The 26,680-nt window shown below is 42.0% G+C and overlaps 1 long non-coding RNA gene across 1 annotated transcript in view; it reads right to left on the minus strand.

The window, feature by feature from the left end:
* Nucleotides 1-26,680, minus strand: part of LOC112059175 (uncharacterized) — an 86,976-nt gene that overhangs the window by 12,474 nt on the left and 47,822 nt on the right. Inside the window, exons 3-4 of the long non-coding RNA XR_002888408.3 lie at nucleotides 8,186-8,398; nucleotides 1,622-1,658 (exon numbers count right to left, since the gene is read on the minus strand). This is a non-coding gene — a long non-coding RNA (uncharacterized LOC112059175). The remainder of the gene's footprint in view (nucleotides 1-1,621; nucleotides 1,659-8,185; nucleotides 8,399-26,680) is intronic.

Below are 26,680 nucleotides of genomic sequence, written 5' to 3' on the forward strand. Positions count from 1 at the left end.
AGATTCTGTAATACCTATCATTGGAGGTATTTAAGAACAGGCTAGACAAACACCTGTCAGGGATGATCTAGGTATGATGATCTGCAGCAAGAAGGGATGACCTCTCTAGGTCGCTTCCAGCCCTATATTTCAATGATTCTATGACACACATTGTGAAGACAGGGCCCTGCCAGCTATATGATGCCCAAGGATTCCCCCGGTGCAAAGAGAATCCCCAGCTGTCCACAAACTGAGCAGCACAAGGTGCTTTTGGGGGATGAGGGAAACTGACAATTTCTTTAAGGCACTGTTTTGTTCTTGTTGTCTAACCTTTAGGAAAAGAAAAACACCACAAATTGCCAGTGTGTAGTTCTCTTATTTGTATGTTATGTGTATAATGCAATACAGTCCAGAAAGCAACTTAGTACCAGTTGTTGGGGAGGAGGAGCAATCTTGCATCCTACCTTCCATTGAAAGGGAGAGAAGTAGAGATACAATGGAAATGTGTACGTTTTTGGTCTGTGTGTCTATGTTGTATACACCCATGCCTATGCCTGAGCCATTTAACAACAAAAGACTTGCAGTCAAAAATACACCTTAAAATGCTGATATCATCCTTGTCTAGATGTTCACAATCAGGCATTGTCACAAGGGATCAAGGGATAACACAGTAAAAACCCAGATAAGATATCCATACAAATGGAAGATGCTGGGTGGACAATAAACGGCATTCAAAGTTCCTTTACTTTACTGAGGAAGAAGGTGGGGGTAAGACAACAGTAACATAAATGCTTTGTGATATATTAGAGAGGCAATGAGAAACCCATGCAACGTTTGTATTGTTATATTGAAGAGAATCCACCTCTGTTGCTTGAATGTACTGAGAACTGGAAACGGATGGGCCTAACCAGCTCACATCCGATAATTTTCCTACAGTCTCACAAGCCAGCACCAATCCAAATTAATTGGAATTGGTCTGGCTTGAATGAACTTGTATTCTCAGACTCAGTCAGAAAGACTCCCCATCACTTTTTCTCTTCACTGTTTCTGACTGAGGGTAGGTCTACACTTACCCGGTAGTTTGGCGGCGAGCAATCGAACTTCTGGGTTCGACTTATCGCGTCTTGTCTGGACGCGATAAGTTGAACCCGGAAGTGCTCGCCGTCAACTGCGGTACTCCAGCTAGACGAGAGGAGTACCGCGGAGTCAACGGGGGAGCCTGCCTGCCGCGTGTGGACCGAGGTAAGTTTGAACTAAGATACTTCGAACTTCAGCTACGTTATTCACGTAGCTGAAGTTGCGTACCTTAGTTTGAATTAGGGGGTTAGTGTAGACCTGGCCTAAGAGACATGAGACTCTCTTTGAAGTTTGCATTTGCTCTTTGCGTGAAACTTTTATAACACTATGGTAGCAACAGCTTTTGAATCACAAAGACTCTTGCTTTCCATTTTCAGCCAATAAGGTGCAAGTTCTTGTTGCCCAATCCCCACCTTCATCCAAGGAACAGGTCTGAGTAATCTATTGAAAGGAGAAAATTAACGATTAGAAGGTAAGCAAGTAAAAGAAGTAAAACAGGCATATTCATGTGGCAGGAACTGATTCATTTTTATACCAAAAGAAGATTTCAGATGGGAGTTCTCACCGTCTTGGAATTATCGCAATGGCTGATGCTTGATTCACTGCAAAGACAAGTACATAATTTATTCACTGTTTAGTATTATTATTAGTTCACTCTGGGATCAAATGGGAAAAAAGTTGGGTTCTCAAGGAGAAAGCCCCAAATTTAGACACAATTAGAGCAAGAGTAAAATATCAGGGCAAGTGGATTCATGTTCAAGTTGGATTTTCCCCAGTGCAGAAGTTTATCTTTAATCCCCAGCCCAGCCACAAAGCTTTACTTGACCATTTCTTGTTCTATTCAATAAAGCATATATTGTTACCATAGCAACAGCTGCATCATTTATACATCAAATTATTTTATCAGTTCAGCCCCTTGAGATTTAGCATTTCACTTGTAAGGGATCCTATAATACACATTAGTTATGCTACCTCTACCTTCTGATGGGTTGAGTAATTTTTTTGTGCTATTCGTATTTTACAGTGCATTGAAACATCTCCTTGCATTTTATTTGAATATTTTAGGATGTTGCAAGGCAATAATACAAAGATGCAAAAATAGCTCTTGGCATGTAATAGGGGCACAACTTACATGCATTACAATCTTTTCTTTGGCAGCTGTCATTCCAGTCTAGATTGTGAGACCCTCACTCACGTCAGTCTCATACCTTTGCTGGCCCATCAAAATCAAGAAGCAAGAAATGGCATAACTAACGTGTACTACAGAAATCAATGGAACTGCTTGGGAGCACAATTCTACTCAATGTGAGTTAAGGTTGCACAATTTAGACCTCTAGTAAGTGTTACTACTATTGCTACTTTGAACAAACTTTATTAAGTAGTTTTGATTTATTTAAATGCATTCTTTGAAATGGCAATACTACTACTAATATAATTCATTCTTTCTTTGACTATGTGATTTGTCCTATCCTGGGTATCATGAAGGGTTACTCTTGCCCCAGCTAGCATTCATTCAGATACTCAGTTAAATCTTCCAATGGAGATCCTCAGATTTCACTTTATGTGTCCGAGGTAATACACAGAGGGCTTCCCAGATAATGACAAAGTTGTATGTAGGTAGAGATAGCAACAAAACTAGATCTATGCATCAAGACTCAAAGCCTTTCTAACTTCTGGATGGTTTGATGCATTCACTGAAGTCTGGCCAACATGACCTGAGGGTATTTGCATTGATGAGAAGCTTCCAAACTTTCTGCCTCCCTTTCTTCCTCTCTCTATCCTCAACAAGTCCTGGAACTACCTCTGAAGACATTTAAGGTAAGAAAGGGAGCATTAATTTTTGTTGTGGGCAATAAGTTAATCTATTTAGTTATATCTAGGATGTAGTATCTAGTATTGTAGCACCGGAGCACAAAACACAGTCATTTTGCAAAGAGATTTCTATAGGAAATCTACCTCTTCCTTAGGAAGCTTTGCCCCGTCTCTCTCTTTTTTTCTTTCATGTTTGCTATTCTCATTCCTTGTCTTTGGTTATTGCTAAAAAGCTTTTGTAAAACCTGAGTATGGAGAATGGTTTGTTTGGATTCAGTCTTATCCCTTCCAGTACTTTTGTTCCACAGTTGAGGACACAGAAACCAAGAACGCCTTAGCTCTGGCTCCTGTGAGTTTTGTCTAGCCGCCTGCAGGTGCATCATCCCAGAGAAGCACAGCTGTTGCTAGAGGACACTCTCTGATGTAGCCGGGTCTCAGCCCATTTGTGTCATATGATATTTTCTCTCTGTCTTTTCCTGCTCAGAAGGAAAGCTGCTGCATTCTGCATGAGTGAGTTTAGTAACTTCCATCTTCAACTCTGGATACTGAGAACTGCTAAGGCCCAGCCTAGAAATGATGAACACACAGATCATTGTGGCCAGATCCTCATCTAAGAGTAAGTAGTGTAGTTTCCTGTCAAACTATCGGAGGAGGAAATAATTCTTGCCACTGTTGCTTCCTTGATATCCAAGATCAGTGGTGAGTCCAACAAGACCCCAAGGCTTTGTGACTGATGTTCAAGTTCAGTGAAAAACAAATGCAGGGTTTAGTTAGTAAATTCCTTCACACACTAAGACATGCAGGGTTTGTACTGTCTAAAACCACCTGGAACTCACCTGTCTCCAGATTTCATCACAAACCCCAAACTCAGTGTAGGTTCACTGAAATATTCACTGATGTTCATAAATCTTTTAAATGAACTGAAGCAGAACCATCACCCACGGTAGATTCTTATGGTTTTGACATTAAGATCAGGCAAAATACACAGCAGATTTTAGAATGAGTTAGGCTCTGAGATATAGGGTACGTCTGATATATCGGGGATTGATTTATCGTGTCTAGTGTAGATGTGATAAAATCGATCCCCGATCGCTCTGCCGTTGACTCCGGAACTCCACCGTGGCGAGAGGTGGAAGCGGAGTCGACAGGGGAGTGGCAGCGGTCGACTCGCTGCCGTCCTCACGGCCAGGTAAATTGACCTAAGATACGCCGACTTCAGCTACGCTATTTGCGTAACTGAAGTTGCGTATCTTAGGTTGACCCCCCCACCCCAGTGTAGATCTAGCCATAGAGTCCATTCTAAACATGAAAATTGGAGTAAAATGGGGAAGAGTGTGATCCTCATGCATAGAAACCAAAGATAATGTGTTTCAGAAATTTGAAGGCTAGAAGACCCCATTATGATCATCTAGTCTGAACTCTTGCATATCTTGGAACACAGAAATACAACCAGTAATTTCTGCATCAAGCACATAACTTCTGGTGGAGTTATTAGCTCATCTCTTTTAGAAAGATATTTACTCTTGAGTCATAGATCCCTGTGAACATCAAGTTTCACATTTTTCCAGGTTCAAGTAAGTGTGTTTGGAGGCTAACCTTAGAGATTTAAATGTCAATGTGGGAAATCTGTCCTTGCATATGGCTGATGTAGGTATGCAACTGAGGAGAAAGCCAACAGTAGATTGAGACAGAGAAAATCTTATGGTATCCTCAGCAAAATGTCTCGCATTTGTGTCCAGGGCTTTCATGGGGATTGTTTTTACTGTTGTTCTTTTGTGCTTTTGGAGCCACTATTTGGTTTATCTGTAGACTCAGTTAACTGGTGCAGATTCCAGTGGGAAAGACTTTAGGGGCAGATTCTTCACTGGGGATGATTAGGCTGGTGGGCACCTGTGACTACTGAGACCACTGTTGTGGCTAATTTGTCCACACAAACCTGTCCCATTGAAATGAATGTTACTTATGCTCTTAAGTCATTTAGATGTTTATGAAAATTATACTCTTAGAAACCTAAATGTGGACTTTGGAGAGACTAACTTAAGGCTCCTATTTTTGACAATTTTGGATTGTGTGTTTTCTGGGGCAGGGACTGTCTTATTTGTTGGTACAGTGCCTACGTCGGTAGGCCCTGATCCCTGATTGGGGTCCTTAGGCACTACTGCAATAGAAATAGTAAATAATAATGGAGCTAATTGGCAGAGCTTTGTTAACTTCAGATGCCAATTCACACCAGTTGAGATTCTGGCCCTGTGTTTTTATTCGTCATCTGGCATGCTGATCTCACTAAAACTTGTAGATGTGAAGTACAGGAATGAAATGTGACTTGGGAGATGGTGTTGCCTAGTGGACAGAGAACTGGAGTGGGATTCAGCAGATCTGAGGTCTATTCCTGGCTTCGCCACTTGTGTGTTGGCTGACCTGAGACCAGTCACTTTAATCTCTCTATGCCTCAGTTTTCACATCTGTAAAGTGGGGATAAATGATACTTACCTCTTTGGTAAAGGGTTTTGAGATCGACTAATGAAAAGTGCTATAAAAGAGGTCAATATTATTATTGCAATCCTTAGAGCATGAAGAGGATGGGCTTCTGATGGAGATGATGCATTTAAACAATGGGGATATACATGCGTGTGTGTACACAGACATGGATGTCTATTTGCTTTTGTTTCCAGAGACTGGAGTCCAGGTTTGCTGTCGTGGAGACCAGAGAAGAAGTAACCAAAGAAAGGAAAAGAAACACTGGAGAATAAAAGTACATTTGAAATGGAAGAAATCTACATTTCAGTGAAAATACTTTTAAGCCATTTCAGATGACTGAGTGAAATAATTACAAAGTTTGGAAATAGAGAACAGTAGCTTTGATATCTTTTTCTTCTGTGAAGCAATTAAAATAAGCAATTTTTCAAATACTAAGCAGAAAATTGCTAATGGTTGAACCCAAAAGCTTTCATTTCGTTCTTGGGGTCTTTTTTCTTCTAAAAAAAGACCAAAAAATATTAAGGTGGTTTTCTAGATAGATTAATGCATAAAGCAGTTGTTAGCTGGATGTCATAAAAACTACAGCAGCACAGAATAGGCGAGATTAAGAGCCAGATTTAAATCATGCAACAGTCCAGTTAATATCAATGTATAATTAAGAAAAGCATAAGAAGTCTGTAATGGTGATTTGATGGAAAAAACCTCTAATAGGGTTTCTTTTGGAATTTTCCATTTCAATCACTCTTGTAGATATTTAATGGATTTTCTACCCTGTCTTTGGCATTCTCGGGAATTATCTAAAAGTTAAAATCAAGCCCTAAAATGGAACACAGGTAGACAAATAAGCCCATCTGGAGAGCAGTCTTTATAGAATGACAATGTGATCTCACGCTGAAAATTTAGTACAAATGTCTTAAATCTGGTGTGAAAACCCTATTTGCCATATAATCTTAAGCAATGTAAAACTAACCCATTTCCTCACCTTTCTAATCCTGCTGAAATTCCTAACAATTCAGAAATACTAAACTATGGGCTTTTGGCAGGGGCATCCTCACCAATGAATCACATTTCCCCCCACTTTAGGCAACCAGTGGGCCCAAGCCATGCTGAAAAATCTGATCTTTTCTCCTAGGCTGTGTGTGAACAGGTAGGTGTGGTGGGTAAAGATCCTTTTAAATGGTTGCTCAAGACAGAGCACTGGTGATGCTCAGCGCAGCTTTCAATGTAGTTATGCAATTCTTTGAAACAAAGTCAGTTAACTGAGTCTTTTCTAGCAACTGTTCCTAACAGAGGTAAGCTACGCTGATAAAACGTGCAAAAGGGGCTTCCAAACTTGTCCGACACACATGGCAGATAGACCCCAAATGGGTAAGGAAACTTTCTCCAGTCCTACATAAAAGCCATTCATCTTTAGAGCTCACTATAATTGTGTTCCAGCCCTCTCACATGGAACCCAAATGAGAAGATTGAAATACACCAATACATCAGTTACCTAAGTCTAACATATACATAGAAAAGATAGCATGTCCTTTACTAAAGTCCATTGCAATTGAAATTGCTTGAAGATGAGTAGGTGGACCAGGGGATAGATAATGGGATACAGATTTTCTCATTTCTAGGTCTCTAATCAAGTGCAGCTAGACAGTGATGCAAAAAGTAATTATCTATCTGATGAAAGGGAGAGGTAACACTGTTGGACATATGGGTATATGCCCTTGGATGTGAAATCTGAGAGTTGAATGGAAATATCTGTCAAGAGACCTGCAAGGCCTAGTTTGGGTATAAGAGGGAAGAAAAAGCATTTTAACATTAGGTAAATTTAGTGCCATGAAAGATCCTAGGGACAATGGGAGTGAAGTCCTCTATCTTATGATAAACTATTCAGATCTGTCCTATCTGACTGCCTCCTGCGGTCTTCCTCCCATTATCCCTCCCCTTTGTTCCCTCCTCACCTCTTCCCTTTATCTATATTGTCCTTGCCTCTTCTTCTCCCGTGCCTCCAATTCCTTTTAGCATCATATACCCTCCCACACTCAAGTATAGACAATATTTTTTGCAACACACGTCTCCATTTCCATCTTTGTATACACGTATATGCAGTAGACTGCAAAAGGCAGTGAAGAATCAGACCCAATAGACATCTATGCATCTGTCTCTTGATACATATATACAGATCTTGAAGGTTCCACTACATGGAATATGTAGTGGAACCTTCAAGATGAATGTAACAACAACTAAGTATCCATGCTCACCATATGCCCAGCTCATCATTTGTTTTTGCCTCTCATTGCACCGTTTGTCTATATTTCAGACTCCTCAGGGCAAGGACCGTCTCTTACAATGTGTTGGTATAACACTTAGCACAATGGGGTCCTGGTCCATGAAATGGGACTCCGATCCTGACTGGGGGCTTTGGGTGCCCTCATAATAGAAATAAATAATATGATTGGTAAAGGGGATCTCTCCATTTTCTTTGGCGGGAGAGCCTATAGACTCGTGTTTGTGTAATTGGAAATTCGAATAAAAATATCAATACAAATTTTTAAAAGCACATGTTGAAATTTTGGGAGGCACCTGCTAAATTGAAAACCAAAATAAATAAAAACCGAATATCTACAGAATAAGCTCAGCAATATAATCTTCCAGCTTCACCCCACCAATGCTCCTCTATATTGTCCTGGAGAAACCAACTTAAGGGATGAAGGTAAAATTCCATTTCCACGTCCAGGGAGAAATTATCCCCATCATCAACATTGGCACCCTAGCTGGTTCCCTTGGCAGAGATGTTAGGTTCATCTACATCATTTTACCTTTTAGAAAAAGGATAGAATAGCCCTACCAGTTTCAGCTTCCATCTGGGAATACTCCCATGCAACTTCTACTCCATAGTCCCAGGCAGGCTGGAGTGATTGCCACCACATGATCACTGTACAGCTGGCAGGAAGAGATGAAACTGCTCATTTCCATCTGTGACATTTCTCAGCCAGGAAGAAAGCTACAAGGCATCAAACTGTAGGCTGAGAGGCATCAGTGCGGCCACCTGTTAGAGATACTGATAAAGAGAAAACTTGGTAAAATGTAGAGTTGTGAAGAACTGCTAGGAATAAAATAAACTGATAAAGAGGAAGTGATGGTGCCTCCTTACCACCAACCACCATTTACAGCTCCCATCTCAGGTCAGAACCCAGGAGGACAGAAACAAATACAAGCCTCTATGTGAAACAGATTACAAGAGACACATTGGAGGTGTGGATAGCACAGATCAGCTGCTAGAGGCATAGGACACAATATCTTGTACTGTTAAAAATGGTGGGGGAAAATGGAAATCCATATGGCCCAATTAGCAATGCACAATGCTTTTGCTATAAACCAGAAAATAGCACCCGAAAGGCTGTTGTCATTTCTGGACTTGCAAACATATGTCATTTGCAGCCTGATATCTGTAAGTGCAGGCCTCCCTGACTTTGAGGGGGAAAGTCACAGAACATTGAGTTTGCTACAAGGAAATCATATTTCCCTCCACACAATGTCGTAAATAGCAAGAGTCTGCCAAACCCAGATTCAAAGAGAAGGTGGAAAAATTCTTAGTTGATATAAGCCATCATAGCTCTATTGACTGGGGGCAAGGGGGAAAGAACAATTTCTAGCAGCTGAGGATCTGACCCTGGAACTTAGACTAGTTTCTGTGGAGCTCCACGACATTGGATCAAATATTTGCCAACATAGGTTAAAGTTGAATAGGTGCCCAGTTTTTCCCCGAGCAACATATTTGCCAGAGGAAAAGAGACTCCAGGAGGTAAGTTCCTCTTTTAATGTGCCTATGTAACTTACAGGAATGGGAACTGTATCAAGCGGAGAATCTATTCCTTGGGTACTTATTTCTTCCAGATTAAAGCAGATTTGTGGCTAATAAATTGTTGAGGTGTGAAGTGGATTTGCACCTCTCCCAAGATGTAGCTGGTCCAAGTGCCAGGGTATCACTTTTCCTTTTAATGTTCAATAAAATTTTCACAGGCCTGGCGTTAGCTATAGGTATGAAATGCAAATTTATTTCACAGTTTTCTTGTTGCCTGCATGGAAGTGAAGTAAGCATATAAAGGGCCTGATTTTCAGCCCTGATGTCATTGCATGTGTTTGTGCGTCCATCTGCTCACCTACGTTGTCCACACAGCACTGCATATGTGTGCAAATCTCCAATGACTGGGCATCCAGCCACATCTATGAAATTGTGGAATTTGTGCTCATGCACAGATGTGCACTAACGCCATGCCGGGCCTCAAACCAGAGCACTCAGAATCCTGACACTTGCGGAAGAAACTGATGGTTCAAGCAATATTCAAGTCATTCTATGGTGCTGATGATTCTCACAAATCATGATACGTTTGAGAGACAGCATGATTAGTACCCAGGGCACAAGACCGGGACTTGGGATATGTGGATGCTATTCCCAGCTCTGCCCCTGCCCTGCTGTATGCCCAGGGTAAGTCACTTCATCTCTCTCGGCCTCTGATTCTCCTCCTACCCTTTGCCTGTCTTATCTATTGAGGGTGAGATTTTGAAAAGTACCTGAGTGAGTTAAGAGTCAGTGTGGCTTGTGCTCTTAATTCATCCAAGCATGTTTACCTCACTCTGTGTGTTACATCTATTGAGATGGCAAGTTCCTTAATACAAGGACGTGTTCGACTTTGTACAATGCCTAGCACAATGACCATTCTGAAATGGGACCTCTAGGTGCTAGTGTAATACAAATATTACTTTTTTTTTTAAAAGTAGATTATATTTGGGTAGAATTTTATGACATCTACCATAATGACAGCTAAGGAACTTAATTCTTCATGCCTATATGCAGTACTTTATTATTCCATAACATGGACTGTTTTGGCAGTATTTATTCTGGTGGTGTGTGTACACTACAATTTTAAAAAAGGGTTAAGATGTCTCATATTATAGTATAATAATGGAGTTATACATTCAAATTCCTTATATTTTAAAAAACATACAGTAGGAATAGCTACCCTGAAAAGGCCACTGATTCATCTAATTTGTTAACCTGACTCTGGAAGTTGCCAATACTTGTGCCTCATTACTGGTAACACCTAGATTAATAGAATATAAGGTCTGAAGAGACTATCAGCTCATCTAGTCTGACATGTATAACACAGACCAGAGAATTGCATCATGACTGGAGCATGTCCTTCCAGCAAAGCATCCAATTTTGATTTGAAGACTTCATAAGATGGAGAATCCACCACTTCCCTTGGTAGTTTTTTCCCTCACTGGTAAAAATTTGTGTTCTATTTCTAATATGCATTTGTCTGGATATAATTCTAGCCATTGGTTCTTATTATGATTGTCTCCACTAGATTAAATACCCCTTAATACCCAGTATTTTCTCCCTGAGGAGGCATGTATACCTTCCACACTACATAATGTAGTAGGATGAATTATGCAATTCTACTGCACCGAGGAACACATTTAGTGCTAACCCAATGCTGGAACAACGTATGCTCCAAATGATGGGATTTGATATCCATGTAATTTTTTAATCTATACAGTGATATAGTACTTATATAAATACGTAACCCTTCCTTGAACACCTCTAAACTACTATTCTCTTCAATAATTTCCCACAGGAGTGAATCCCATAGGTTGTTCGCATGCTGATATGGCTTTTTAAACTACTCTTGTCTATCCATTTTAAATATATGCCCTTATAATTTCTCAAGTTTCCAGCTGTTTTGAACTTGTAGGATATTTTGAAGCGATGTATCCAATCAGCGTTCACCACTATCATGTTACATTGCTCTATTAACTCTCTTCTTTGTTCAGGACTAAATCATTTTAGGCTTAATTTCTATACACATAGAATATCAACCCCCCAGCCACAAAGCCACAGAGCTCTTTCCTATATCGTATATGTTGTTTTGGGGCTGCAGGGATAAAATGATCAAAACCGAAAGAGTATTTGAAGTGTAGATTCCCATCAAAATGTTTGGGCTAAGTCAGTGGAACTATGCTGATTTACTCCTTCTGAGGATCAGGTCCCAAAATGCCATCAATGTTTTTGGTATTGTTCAAATATCCCAAAGCAGCTTCCTTCCCACCCTTTTTAATTGAGACTTTACTGTTGCTTTTCTTGAGACCAAACAGGAATGTGCATCCAGTATGTTTACCGTTAATGCTAATAGTGGTTTTAATTCACTTTATTTGAAGATAAATATTCTGATATATTATAAAGTTTTCAGCTTGAGATGCCGCAGTTTTGTTTGAATGTAATTCAGATCTAGCATCTTATGTGGTGAGTTCATTCCAGACAAATGGTTAAAAAAATCCAGTGTGTCAGAACTTCAGGCATTGTACACTGGGGAAAGTCACTGGCAGAATGCATACTTTGGAGCATTTTTCCATTATCACATGGGATTCTTAGCCCTGAGATTGTTCTGCTTGAAACACGCATCTCCTTGGATATTGCATAATAGAGAGATCAGATTTCCAGTACTCTTAGGAATGACTTTCACAAGGATAGGAAGAAACATATTTCCCATTTTGGGAAATAGAAGAAGCCACTCTCAACAGAAAGAAAAGTTTAAGATTGCAAAAGAAACATCAGGTTGGAATGTTAGGGGAGTTATATATATCTGTAGCAATCAATATGGTTTGTACAGGATATCAGTGTTATTGAATTAAGAGATGTCTTTCCCCTGTAATTTACACTACAAATTCAGTGTAAAAATTCTGATATTTCATTGGACTAATTCCATTACCTTACTGAGTGATAGAAATTACATTTGTTTTCTTTAGGCTCTAAAATACAGACATAATAAACCAATAGAAAGAAATGAAAAAGAAAAAGAGTGATACTGATGTTTTTTTAGGGATGAGAGAACTCAGAATATTTGGGTTAGGAAATCAGCTGAATATTTGTTATGGAATTTTGAAGAAAGCCAAACTTTTTGAAGTCTGTGTTCTGGGTTAGACTTCTGTTTGCAGTTCTGAGTTGTGTAATTAAAAGAAACATACAGAGAACTCACATGAATTTTAGTTTCTGCCAAAAGATGCATTGTTCATGATTGTTTTACTAATTTTTGCTTTAACCCATAAGATACTAATATTTTCCAGTCTGTCAGCCAAACTAATGCTTAGGAAAGGTGTGTATTTGTGGGTGTACATACATGCATTATGTCTGCCACATCTATCCCCAGTGAGACAATATGAGTAGTTGCTCAAATCTGGTCATTCTTTGAAGCCATGCGTTAAAATCATCACACTTATATAGTACTCAGGTTACTAAAGCATTGAGAAAGAGTAGATTTTTCTATGAAATTGTTATTTAATATCTATTTGAAGTTTGAAGTATTTGAATCTCTCATTGAAAATGAAATTTATCCCAAATAAACCGGTTTCACCTGTATTTAAACGTTCTTCATATCCATTTAAGTCACTGTCCTTTGTCCATACCAAGAGTAGTTTTTCATGATGAAATACAAGTTTAAGATTGATCATCCACTGAAGAAAATGAAACATACATCTCGGTCTCTCTCTTTTTCCTGGTTGTGATGCTTTGGGGTTCAACCCAGATCAGCATGGGGCTCTGTCACTCTGGGTACCTTACATGCTATGCTGCAGGGCTCAAGGCCCTGACACCAACAGCTAGCATACAAGCATGCAGGTCATCCCCGGCTTTCACCACCCGGCTACTTTTTTTCCAGAGTGACCCCAACACCTTCCCCATCCCAAATTTCCAAAAATTGTCTGCCAATGTGAAAATCTGCTGAGGTTCCCAAAACTGTTAGTTACTGTGACCTCTCTCAGCCTTGGCAAGTGAGTGCTTTGCTACTGCTAAGCTGTGTGGCAACTTCCGGACGCATCAGCTTGGCTGCCTTGTCAGCAAACTCTCCAGGACTCTGCCAGTCCACACCTTACCTTGTAGGTAACAAACAGTGAACCCCAACTCCCGAGTTCCCTCAAGACATCTCCCTGCAGCCCTCTCCTGGAACACGCACTGAAGTTCATTGCTCCTTTAAAGAGACAATACACCGCAGCTCATTAATTTAATTGGGGTTTGACAATACTCTTATTTCAATCATAGCACTTAATTGATTTGTAATAAAAGCAAAACAAGTGTATTTAACAAAAGGCCATAGGAAGGACCAAGTATAAGGAGTAAAGATAGAAAGGGTTACAAGCCAATACAAGTAAAAATATGCTTCTAAGACTAAAACTTAATTGCATCAAGTTACAGTCTGGGCTTGAGCAGGTTTCTCACCTCGACTCAGGTTCCAGAGACTTCAACTCTTGGCTGAAGAGGCCAGTGTGCTGTGATTTCAAAAGCTCTGTGCCCTTTAATCCCTCAAACGATGGACAACTCAAATGTCTTCCCCCACCCCTTTATCACCCCAAAATTCATTCTCTCTGTTTCAAGAACCAGGAAGGGTTCCTGCTGTTCTTCCCTTCCTGTGACTTTCCCATCCTTCTGCTGATTTGTATGTAAATGGGGCTTCCATTGTTTTGCTTCTATAATGCACAATTTACATTGAAGACAGGTAGAGAGCTGCTTTCTCTCCTGTCTGGGACAAATCCTGTTTCTCCCTGTGTTTGGTGACAGACTTTAAAGTATAACGGCAGTTAGTATCCATACTTCCTCACATAGTGTTAATACAGACATTTCACAATGACGTTAATCACCAGTGTGTCACAGGTTTTCATAAAAGACCTTACTTGATTCACTTTTATAACTCAGTAATACTGTAAAGTATCAGAGGGGTAGCCGTGTTAGTCTGTATCCACAAAAACAACGAGGAGTCCGGTGGCACCTTAAAGACTAACAGATTTATTTGGGCATTAGCTTTCGTGGGTAAACCCCCCCGCTTTTTCAGATGCAGTAATATTGTATACAAACAGGTGATTCAATTGCTTATCTTCTGAGGGTCAGACCCCCTGTCTTTATAGCCAAGCAAACCTTTGAAATGTATTCTTTGAGAAGTAAGCCCAGACCAAGATTCTCTTTCTGAGAGATGCCATCAGGGCCAGCTCTAGGCACCAGCAAAACAAGCTGGTGCTTGGGGCGGCACATTTTTAGGGGTGGCAGGGCCGGCGCCAGAATGCTGCCCCTAAAAATGTGCCCCGGCCACCCTAGCTCACCTCCGCTGCTGCTGCCACGGCGCGCGAAACAGCTGATTCGCGCGCTGCTACTCGCCCTCCCTCCCAGGCTTGAGAGCCTTGGAAGGAGGGGGAGCAGCGGCGCGCGAATCAGCTGTTTCACGTGCCGCGGCGGCTCGGGGTCTCCCCCTCCCTCCCAGGCTCTCAAACCTGGGAGGGAGGGGGAGATCCCGAGTGGCTGCGGCGCGCGAAACAGCCGTTTCGCGCACTGCTGCTCCCCCTCCCTCCCAGACTTGAGAGCCTGGGAGGGAGGGGGAGAAGCGGCGCCCGCACCGTGGCCACTCGGAGTCTCCTCCTCCCTCCCAGGTTTGAGAGCCTGGGAGGGAGGGGGAGACTCCGAGTGGCCGCGGCGCGGGCGCCGCTTCTCCCCCTCCCTCCCTCCTAGGCTTGGGGGGAGGAGCCTGGGGGGAGGAGGCGGGGCTAGGGATTTGGGGAAGGGGTGGAGTGGAGGCGGGGCCGGGGGTGGGGTAATTAAAGAACGCGGGGGGGGGGGGGGGCGGCCAAAATCGTGTTTGCTTTGGGCGGCAAAAATCCTAGAGCCGGCCCTGGATGCCATGCTGTCTTCTCCCCACTTGTTAGTTTGTTTACCATGGATTTAGATGTACCGTCATTGTCTCTTCCAGACGATTAGGCTGGTCAGACAAGCAAATACACATTCCTTTGTGTAAGGCAGATTGTGCTTATGCATTGCTTGCCAAACACTTTTTAAGAACATAATTCTAGTACATAACTCTTTGTGGCCACTCCATACATACATATTACACGAGAATATTAATGATCAGTGAGTTATTAGTTTTACAATGATATATTACATGACACCTTTTGGGTATACATCATGACAACCAGCTATTAGGTGTAATGAGTATGACAGGTCTGACAAGTGTTGCTGACACACAGTAAAGAACCACCCATGGGCCTCTGAGTCACACTGGTCATTATCTTTTAATTACTAGCAAAAATAATTTAGTGAAATGGTGTAAATTGTCCCAGCACCATTGTGATGCTGATTTCCATCATCTGAGGACCTACCGCTTGATCATTAAAACAAGAAAAAGGATCATATAAATGCAAGATATTTTATGTTAATTGGATATAGAATATTTTCGCTGTCTCTAATAGATATCCTTGATTAAACTGGTATTTTAAATAGAAATAATATGGTTGTTTTGACTTCTGGCACATGTTTCTTCTGCATAATATTGATTTACTGAACACGTAAAGACACCATGTCTAATCTTCTGAGTTAACCTGAAAATTTAAGGCACAATCCAATGCCCACTGAACTCAATGGTAGTCTTTCCATCAATTTCAACAACAGTTGGGTCAGGTCAATAGTTCTGATGTATATACAGGCATTTTAAAGAATATGAACTTAAAAATATCCCAGTAGAATAACAGTGTACCTTTCATTCAATCCATTACATGCTTGTTCAAATGCATTTTCAGTGGTTTCTTATCCAAAGCCCATTGAAGTCAACAGCAGTTTTTCCATTGATTCCAGTAGGGTTTGGATCATGCCATCTATTTTTTGTGACCTATGTTGTGTTAGCCAGGGTTTCTTATTCACTTGGAGGAGCAATTTATGTCTCTGTATTTGAGTAAAGATCTTCATGAACCACCTTTCTCAAGAGGACCAGCCACTGAGACTTAGTTTTAAGTCATTTTTATAGGAACAGCAATGGGGGTTAATGCCCAATAGAAACCAAGTCAGCTAAAGAGCTAAAATATGCAGCCTATGTTTTACTAGTAACATTGACCCAGAAATGAGAAATAAATTATGGAATGTTTGCTAATGAGTCATTAATTTCTTTATAATTGTTTCCACATGTGGGAGAGCTCTCTTTCTAAAGCATCTAGAGAACCACTGTGGTCACTGGGAGGTTGGATCAGGACCATACTATCGAATATGTCCTATAACAACTCCATGTATTATAAAGGATTTTGTTTTGTTTATTGAGTTACATTTATGGGCTTATTTTATGGTTCATTTAATTCCCCCTCTCCCCCCAAGCTATTCTCTCCTCCTCCACTACTCTTTAAGGTAAAATACTTAAGAAATGAACAAGCAATCTCTATCCACATCAGACCAGAAAGCAAACTAACCAAAATATAGTCAGAAAGGTTAAGTAAGGTCCACTTTAGATCCTCATTCAGGTCATTTAATGCAAACACTATTATACTGTATATCTGTGTAGCTGCATAGCTTTCATGGAGTCAGCTGTCCATAACATATTCAGTGTTATTTAAATGCAAATTAAATAAAACTTTTAAAAATTGCTCCCATTAAAGTGCTCTGTTAACGTTTTAAGCCTTTAACGCTTATGGGGCATGACTCTAATTGCATGATTCTGCCACTGGTAGATCTTTAAAGAGCTTCTTGATCTTCAGGATATTCACACCTTTGGGATTATTTTTCAGGAAAGGTTTATTTCAACCACTAGAAAAGTTGGCAGCAACTGTTGGGTTTTGGCTCTTTATTTTTAACATTCCTGATAAAACCAGAACAAAACAAATCACATTTTTTATCTGACCTGCAAACCAAAAAGTAAAACATATTGCTATGTGGAAGACTTATTCATTTCTCTGATCAGGAACTCTATGCAAAACCTAAGCTTACTGTTGACATTCTGAAAGGCAGCATGAAGGAAACAAGGGAATGAAGTGATCTATGATAGTGGTTTTCAACCTTTTTTTCATTTGGAGACCCCTGAAAAATTTCAAATGAAGGTGCGGACCACTTTGGAAATCTTTGACGAAGTCTGCAGACCCCCTGGGGTCCACGGACCATAGATTAAAAACCACTGATTTATGATATTTCTTACTGGGGTGGTATTTCCATGTGGTCCAAGTTTCCTTCCCAAGTGTTGACCCACATGTATTGCATAGTGTCCGTGGTATGTGAAATGGGCCACTTATTTTTTTTTGCACTTGCATGGTGCATGACCTTTGCCCGTGTCAACAAATAAGAACACTGTCGATCAGGTACCAGGATTTTGTATCAGTTTGGATTAAAAAGCAAAGGGGAGTAAGGGTGAGCGTAATGGAATTTTAGACCAGGTGGGCAAGGCAAAGAGATCTGCAATAGCAATATAATTAAAACAGCAGGCAGTTTGTATAAGGGAATGTTTATGTTCAACTGCATAGAGGGTAAAGTATATGCCCCACTGCACACACAGAACCAGACATAGCAGCAGTAGTTAGAACCCCAAGACTTATCACCTGGCACAATCCCACTGTAGTGAATGTAAGAACTTCAGTCTGACCTGTGCAGAGCTTGCACCCACGTTACATGGTTGCAGGTGACCACATCTTCCCCCTCCTCTGCCAACTGCTGTCACAATGTCAGCAGTGATGACAGAACAGTAGAAAACAAAAAAGGAGCAACCGTGGATGCCAAAACAGTTTGCTCTTTGTGTCTTTACAGTAGCTGTTTCTCTGCCTTGTGAGTAATGGAGGTTCTTGTCTTGGTAGTACATGAGAGAAAGTGAATTTCATCTCCACTTGAAGCCTTCTGGCCACTGATATGTTCCCACTCATCATTGGAACCTTCCTGCCCTTCTTCTTTAACATCACTCATGGACCCCAGGTTCATCTAACTCAAAACAACCTGAACAAATTGGAGAATTGTCAACAAGATGAAATTCGCCTGGGAAGTAAAAATCAAATGTGTAATTACACAATGGGGAATAATTGGTTAGGTGGTAGTACTATTGAAAAGGATCTGGGGGTAATAGTGGATCAGAAATTGAATAGGAGTCAACAATGTGATGCCATTGTGACAAAGGCAAATAACATTCTGAGGTACGTTAACAGGAGCGTCATATGAAAGACATTGGAGGTAATTGTCTAGCTCTACTCAGCACTGGTTAGGTCTTAGCTGGAGTACTGTGTCTAGTTCTGGGTGCCACAATCCAGGAAAGATGTGGATAAAGTAGATCAAGCCCAGAGGAGAATAACAAAAATGACAAAAGGCTTAGAAAACTTGGCCTATGAGGAAAGGTTAAAAAGACTGGGCCTGTTTTCTTTTAGAGAAAAGAAGACGTAGGGAGGACCTGATGACAGTCTTCAACTATGTTAAGGGCTGTTATAGAGGATGGGGGTCAATTGTTCTCCATGTCCACTAGAGCAGTGGTTCTCAAACTAGGGCCACCGCTTGTTCAGGGAAAGCCCCTGGCGGGCCAGGCTGGTTTGTTTACCTGCCGCGTCCGCAGGTTCGGCCGATCGCAGCTCCCAGTGGCCGTGGTTCACCGCTCCAGGCCAATGGGGGCTGCGGGAAGCGGCGGCCAGTATGTCCCTCGGCCCGCGCTGCTTCCCGCAGCTCCCATTGGCCTGGAGCGGCAAACTGTGGCCACTGGGAGCTGCGATCAGCCGAACCTGCGGATGCGGCAGGTAAACAAACCGGCCCGGCCCGCCAGGGACTTTCCCTGAACAAGTGGCGGCCCTAGTTTGAGAACCACTGCACTAGAGGTAGGACAAGAAGTAATGGGCTTAATCTGCAGCAAGAGAGTTTTAGAAGAGTTATTAGGGAAAACATTCCCACTATTAGGTCAGTTAAGTTCTGGCATAGACTTCCAAGGCAGGTTGTGGGATAACCGTCATTGGAGGTTTTTAAGAACCGGTTGGACAAACACCTGTCAGGGATGGTGTACATTCACATGGTCCTGCCTTAGTGCAGGGTCTGTACTTGCTGGTCTCTTGAGGACTCTTCTAGCCCTATGTATATCTGATTCTATGATTTCCAAATGAAGTTACGCATCAAAGGAATTCTCCTCTCCAAATTCAGCATCTTCCTCTGTAGTTATTCTGCCCTATACTTTGTATCTGACAAATACCTACATGACTGTCTTGTTCAAATGATAAATTACCCTTACATGTTTGGGCAGCAGTTCTCTGAAGTATGAAGGTAGAACTGTCTATCTGTGAGATGCTCAGTACTGAACAAATTATACTTTGGCTGTGCATCCTGACTCTTCACTGCCATGTCTGATTATTGACCTTGATAATTGGTGCCTCTTCTAGAGAAATAATATTATTTTCTTTGCTGAACATAGATCCACCTCTCCTGGGTTTCTTTCTTTCTTTTGTGATGAATGTCTTTGATGCTATGACAAAACAGAAAAAAGTCCTCCGGGAAAGATCAGAGATGTGTTCTCCTCGTAACATAGTATACTACTAATAAAAGTGAAGCTTATTAAGAGTTTCACGCTCTGGAAAAGAAACAGTTCCCAGGTGGTGCAAGGCCTGATGCAAAAACCACTTGGAGTCAATGCAAAGACTGTTGACTTCAATGAGCTTTAGATCATCCCTCTTTGAGTACTGGCCTCATAAGTACTCCGCTCATATGAGTGCAGACCTCCAGGAACATAAGACACTAAGGGTATATCTACACTACCCTCTGGATTGGCAAGCAGCGATCGATCCAACGGGGATGGATTTATCACATCTAGTCTAGACATGATAAATCAACCGCTGAGCGCTCTCCCATCAACTCCTGTACTCCAGCGCCGCGAGAGGCGCAGGCAGAGTCGACTGGGGGAGCAGCAGCAGTTGACTCACCGCGGTGAAGACACCACGGTAAGTTGATCTAAGTACGTTGACTTCAGCTACATTATTCACATAGCTGAAATTGCGTAACTTAGATCGATCTCTCCCCTCCCCCCACAGTGTAGACCAGGGCTAAGACCATAACACAACGCAATAGATGTTCAGAAGCTCAGGAGGCCACAGCAAGAAGATATAATGATAATCAATGTGAAATTTAGTTAGTGTCAAATACTGGAAAAAATCAGTTCCAAGGTCGGGTACTTATAGAAGTATTTCAAATTAAACATTGGAAAGGAGACACTAGATTTTGTCTGACTGGCTCAAACACCATACTTCCCACTAAGAGTCACATGGAGTAGGCTTAATCCATCATGGAATCATGAGGAACAATATAACTTCAACCATATGACAAATCTCAAGTAATCCATCTCCAGCACTGTGAAATGCTGCATTTGGATTATTGATCTGTAGGATAGAAGAGGGGAAATTAATGTAAAATATGATGGCATTTTCACTAATAAAAATACTGGAAAAAATGGCATTTTCATGGAAACACCACAAACCTGAAAAAGGGGACATTTTGAGTGCTTTTCATCTTGAACTGAATGTGTTGTATACTTCTAGTGACAAGACTTCTTACTTATAAGTGTCACATATAGTTAGAAAGATCACTGGAGGGATTGAGATGGTAGTTTTACAGGAGAAAAATGTGCCAGTTTTTGCTGGTGCTATTGGTGAAAATTGGACCTGCTTCACAAATTGTCCCAGAAAAATTTTACAAAGCACAAAGAGGGAATTACACAGCTCTAGCCATGAAAGGGTTTAAATGGATGATAATATTTTCCTCCCCAATAAATTAAAAGTCACTGAACTGTGGAATTTCTCTTCCATCCTATTACCTCCGGCTTTGTCCAGAAGAACCACCTTCTTTGTGTCTAAACCCATCTAAAAGTTGACACTCTACTTATCTACTCAACTGAACCATGCTAGTAATGCAATAATTTCCTTCAAACATTCTTATCAGTTTTATGTCCCTATCTTGGGGTTGCCTGCCCCTTTGAGGGGAGTCCAGGGCCAGTCTACCCATGACAAGTTAATTTAAAGGGGAAGAGTCTATCTAGGCAGCTAACTGACTAAGGAATATCTGGGCCTGATAAAAGGCCATCAAGGCTCAGTTATAGGGAGGTGCTGAGAGAGAGACAATTTCTCCTAAGAGAGAGGAACTCCAGAGTCCACAGACCCCAAGAAGGAAGGCTGTGTCACATCTATGCCCATGGGGAGAGACTTTATTTCAAATTTCTTTTAGGATTTAATTAAGTAGAGTCCCCGCAGGGGAATTTTGTCTTACGGAGTTCTTAAGGGGTTCTTAAGGGGCCCTGAGGAAAAGGGAAACTGAGGCAGAGCATGCCTACAGTCCCATGCTAGGTCAGCATGGGGCACCACAGGGTAGACAAGTCCCTCTTAACTTTTAACATACAGTTTTTAAAAAATGAAGTGTGTGTGTGAGAATAAATTTTTGCTTATCACTGTAAAAGATTAGCTATTGCACAGAGTCAAAGCACTGCATACAGCATTTCAAACTTCATTGCAAGTTTTCCCTCCTTCCCCACTACACCATGACCGATGTCCATCAATCCTTATTTGCAACATCACCTGCTGTTCCGATACGAGGCTTCTCCTGAACAGAAACTGGAGCAAAGAACAGAAAAAAAATGTTTGTCATTGAACTGAACTGAGAAGAAGGAAGAGGAGAATGATAAGATCATAGCCTGCAGCACTTTGTTTATGAGAACATCCTTCCAGTGATATATGTCTGCACCAGGTGAAAGGATTGTGTCACCCCTAACATATTTTAAATGCCAGGGCTGTCATGCAAGAAGACAATGATTAACAAGTTTAAACAAAATGTGGTGTCCATGTAGTCAGTGTTATTTTTTTACAGGTTTGCACTTGGTAGTGTTGTGTGATAAAATTGTGTTGTGGTCTTCTCTAATGGAACCTCTTCTCACACAACCTTAATCTTAATAACCTAGTTTGGATTGTAGGTGAATCAATAGTGTTGCACATTTGCTCATACATATCTGCCACAGGTTTTTCAGCTTGTCTATCTTATATGGCCCTGTTGCGGGGTGAAGACTCACCGGCACAGTGCCTCCTGCTGGTTGTCTCAAGAATTAGCTCTTTCCAGCCCAGAGTGCCCTCTGTAGGCCAGTGTCTTGCCTGCTCCTGGCCCTGTGTCCCTCCCAGACCCCGGTGCCCTTTGCCCAGGAGTTCTGCCCACCACAGTATCCCCTCGGTCTGGGTCTCCCCTCCCAGGGGAACCCCCAACCCTCTAAGCCCACCTTGCCTCTGTGCCTACTGCCAGTCATCATCTAGCCCCCGCTCCCTGGGGCCGACTGCAGTCTGTAAACCACTCATCATCGGCAAGGGGGTTAGGAACTACTGCCTTTGCCTATCTCTGGGCTGCCCCTTTGCAGCCCCAGTACCTATTTGGCCCTTTTAGTAAGGCCTGCAGCCTGGGGTTTTTCCTGGCTGGAGCTCCCCAGCTCCCTCTGCCCTTCCCCAGCACTGCTCCATCTCAGGTACCCTTCTCAGCTCCCAGGTCCTTCTCTCTCCAGAAGCTAGAGAGAGAGTGTGTTTTAGCTTCTGGCCCACTGCCTTCTTATAAGGGCCAGCTGGGCCTGATTAAGCTGGCCACAGCTGTGGCTGCTTTCCCCATCAGCCTACCTTTTCCCCACTGCAGCCCTCTCCAGGGCTGCTTTAACCCCTTCAGGGCCGGAGTGGGGTGACCACCCTGCTACAGGCCCCAATTACCATAATACTTGAGTTTGTCAAATCTGTAATGTATTTATCCTCACAATACGCCCATGATATTGGGAAGTGCTATTATACCCATTTTACAGATGGGCAACCAAGACATCAGAAAGAGATTAAGCAACTTGTCCAAGGTCACACAAGAAGTCTGTTATAGTGCTAGGAATTGAACCCAGGTCTTCAGCTATCACTAGTTGGACCATCCTTCCTTTCCCTTGTCTACATCACCTTCCTAGATAGCACCTCCATTGCTATTTCACAGAAAGGGATGGAGAGTTTCCCTCTATTGGTATTAAGTCCCCTGCAATGCAAAGTCAGTATTTGAATCCAAGGCATTATTGCATTTACTTGAAATCACTCCCAGATTTTCTCTCTGTTTCTTTCCTCACTCATGACTGTATAGATCAGTGGTTCTCAACCAGGGTTACATGTGCCCCCGGGGGTACGCAGAGGTCTTCCAGGGGATACATCAACTCATCTTGATATTTGCCTAGTTTTACAACAGGATACATAAAAAGCACTAGCAAAGTCAGTACAAACTAAAATTTCATACAGACAACATAAGAATGTAAACAATTTTCCAGTAAGTGAGCGGTGACACTTTTGTATTTTCATGTCTGAATTTGTAAGCAAGTAGTTTTTAAGTGAGGTGAAACTTGGGGGTGCACAAGACAAATCCAACTCCTGGAAGGGGTACAGTAGTCTGGAAAAGTTGAGACCCACTGATATAGATTACTTGGATTAGAGAATTAAGCAGGCATCTATGGAACCACCTGCCCGACATTCTTTAATTTTCTGCTAGTTTTCAAAGAGGATGTGATATCTTAAAGTTGCTACAGTGTGTGGCAGAGCTCCGACCTTGTCCCCGTGGGTCCCACGCTTCTAGGTGGTATATGCTAGCCTCAGTGGCTCACCGCGACCCTCCACATTGCCCTTCTCTCTCAAGGGCCAGGGTTACAGTCTACTGAGCCCTTTTCATCATAAGCCAGCAAGGAGGTTGGTGAGAGAATTCCCATAGTCTCTGTTGTCCCTAAGGGCTTATTTCAGAACAGTCCTGACTTCCCCTCCCAGGAGTTGTTCCTGTAGTGGTGGGTTGGGGGGAAACCAGGTCCACCCTCTACTCTGGGTTCTGGCCCAGGAACCCTAATGGTAGCAGCTGTTGGCAGCCAACCTTTCACTGCCAGAGTTGCTACATTTCCCTGGGCCACTTCCCCACAGCTCTCCTGCTTCTCCCTTCTTCACCCTTACCAATGACTTGAGGGTATCTTCATTAACCAGCCCTTCAGCCTCACTTCCTCTCCACTGGCTCCCCAGCTCTTCTCTGCCTGACTGGAGTGAGTCCTTTTATAGTATCAGCAGGGCCTTAATTAGAGTCAGGTGGTCACATTAGCTTACTGGCCTCACCTGACTCTTTGCAGGTTAATTGGAGTCAGGTGTTCTCATTAGCCTGGAACAGCCTCTGCTCTGGTCAGTCAGGGAACAGAAAACTGTTAATCCAGTGGCCAGTATATCTGCCTTCTGCTACTCTGCTGTACCCAACTGGCCTGGGTCTATCACAAGTGGTTTACATGGATTGAGAGTGGGCCACTGATGCTTTTCAATCGTACCAGTGTCTTTTCTGAAAATTGGCAAAAAAATGACATCACTGAATTTTGCCTGGTTTCTGAGCATTCACAATTTGTTCATGGTTTATGGGAAATACAGGTAGCCTGGGAATGTACATATTTTTATATAAGCTGGAAATAGATCCACAAATTGTCTTGGTGGAAGAGATTTAACTCCTCCAATAACTGAACCTGTGACTCGTCAGTTTGAAGTGTGGTACTGGACTGCCAGTGGAGCGGCCTTTATTGTCACAAACAATGTATGCTGCTCGGTAGCTATCACCTCTCTGGCAGTTTTCATCACAGCCATTCACCCGATGAACAAAGGCGCTAGTCCCGCCATCACCGTGATGTGGTTCCATAACATGACTCAGTGTCTCAGACTAACAGCCTGAGCTGTCTCTTTGGAAGGACAGTGTACTCCACGTGATGCTGACTAGGGGAGCAACACCAGGACCCAAGTCAATAGCCTGCTACTGCAGTTCAGGGGAAAGATTTTTGGAGATAAGGAAAAAAAGCAAACGAGTAAAGCTATAGCCATGCATGCTACATGGCACTCAATGCTAAAATGACATCACAGAACGTTAAGAGAAAGGAAAACAGCAGCATTACATCTATGACACTATGAGCAGAGTCAATGGAACCATCATTCAGTGCTATATTGGGAGGGAGCGGACGGGGGACATTATAAGTGAGGGAAAAGGCTCGTTTGGATGGTCTGAGCATAGGATTTAAGAGCCAGGATTTCCTGAGACCTAATCCCCGTTCCGCTTTTGACATCCTGTGTGGCCTTGGGTAGACATTTGAATTGCTCTGCCTTGATTTCCCATCTGTAAAATGGAGATAATACCTGCCTTACCTACCACACAGGGATATTATTTAAGGAGGGTTATTTAATTAACGGCTGTAAAGTTCATTGCAAATGGAAACACCATGTAAGAACTAAGTGTTATTTAATCTTGTGACCAAAAATGGTCTCCAATCTTTTTTAAGCAGAACATTCGTTTTTGTAGGGGGCTCAGTCACACACATGAATACTTACCTTAACTTAAGTCATCAGGAACCATACACTGCCTCTTTAAGAAATAGTTTACTTCTGAACCAGTAAATTTACTACACAAAGCAGCCATTATTTATGCATTCCTGCATATATGGCAAGGTGAAAATAATAGAATAAACATCATATACTTCATTATGATATCGGTTTACACTTCCAGGGTACACAAAAAGAGGCCATTTCATCAAGCTAATTGCCTGAAAGTAAAAGAGAGAGAACTTTAGCTATTAGTCTATTATGGGGCTTTTTTCTTAATCACAAATAGGGGCCGTGTTTCCCTAGGGGGATGTGTATTCTAATTTACAATTGAACTACAGATCAGAGCAATCAATCTTGTGCAGCACTTTTACAGTGTAATTGCTGCAACATAACAAATAAAAAAAAAACAAAACCTAAGCTGAGTTTCAGCTTGAGGTGGAGATATTTACCAGGCATTGGTTCATGGTGGGAGGGAGAGAGAGAGAGAGAGAGAGAGAGAGATGCCACAGCCATGAATATGCAATGAGGGCTCATTAGTGCCCCAGTGTTGCCATGACGAATGGCATTATCCCCAGACTGGTGCAGCCTAAACATGAATTTTATAACGACCCATTTATCATGACTTGTCACGTTTTTTTTTTTTTTTTACTGTACTTTCCACCGGCTTGCACACCTTTCACCATTATTACTTTAGAATCCCTTTCTTTCGCTATTATTTTATTTGGTATTGATTCCCGTCTTCTAAAGAGAAAGTGCTTGCAAACATGAACAAGCCAGTGGTGGCGTAAGATTAACTAGTAGCTTCCAAAGTTGAAGAACCCGTGCAAAATACGTAGGTGGTCTCTGCTCACTTCCTAGTGCACAAGTGTCCTCGTTGTCACAAATATCAGCGCAGGTTAGACAACCTTGTCAGTTGCCTCTGCAGAGCAGTCCAGTACTAAATGAGCAGGGAAACAAATATCTTCTCATTCTGGTGGGTTTGACGCATTAATCTGTTTGGTTGCCCTGAGCATAAACTGAAAATATTCCTTCTCAGCCCACTCCACCTGTGTGCATGGTATAAAACTCTGGACCTCTTCTGTAGGATGACTAGGCACTAAATTTGGCAAACAGATAAAACTTCTGGTGTGTGCAAGTATGCGCTGGACACAGTGTCCATGTAATGACAATAGCATCC

This window comes from Chrysemys picta, chromosome 10 (assembly GCF_011386835.1).
Source record: "Chrysemys picta bellii isolate R12L10 chromosome 10, ASM1138683v2, whole genome shotgun sequence".
Taxonomy (NCBI): domain Eukaryota; kingdom Metazoa; phylum Chordata; order Testudines; family Emydidae; genus Chrysemys; species Chrysemys picta.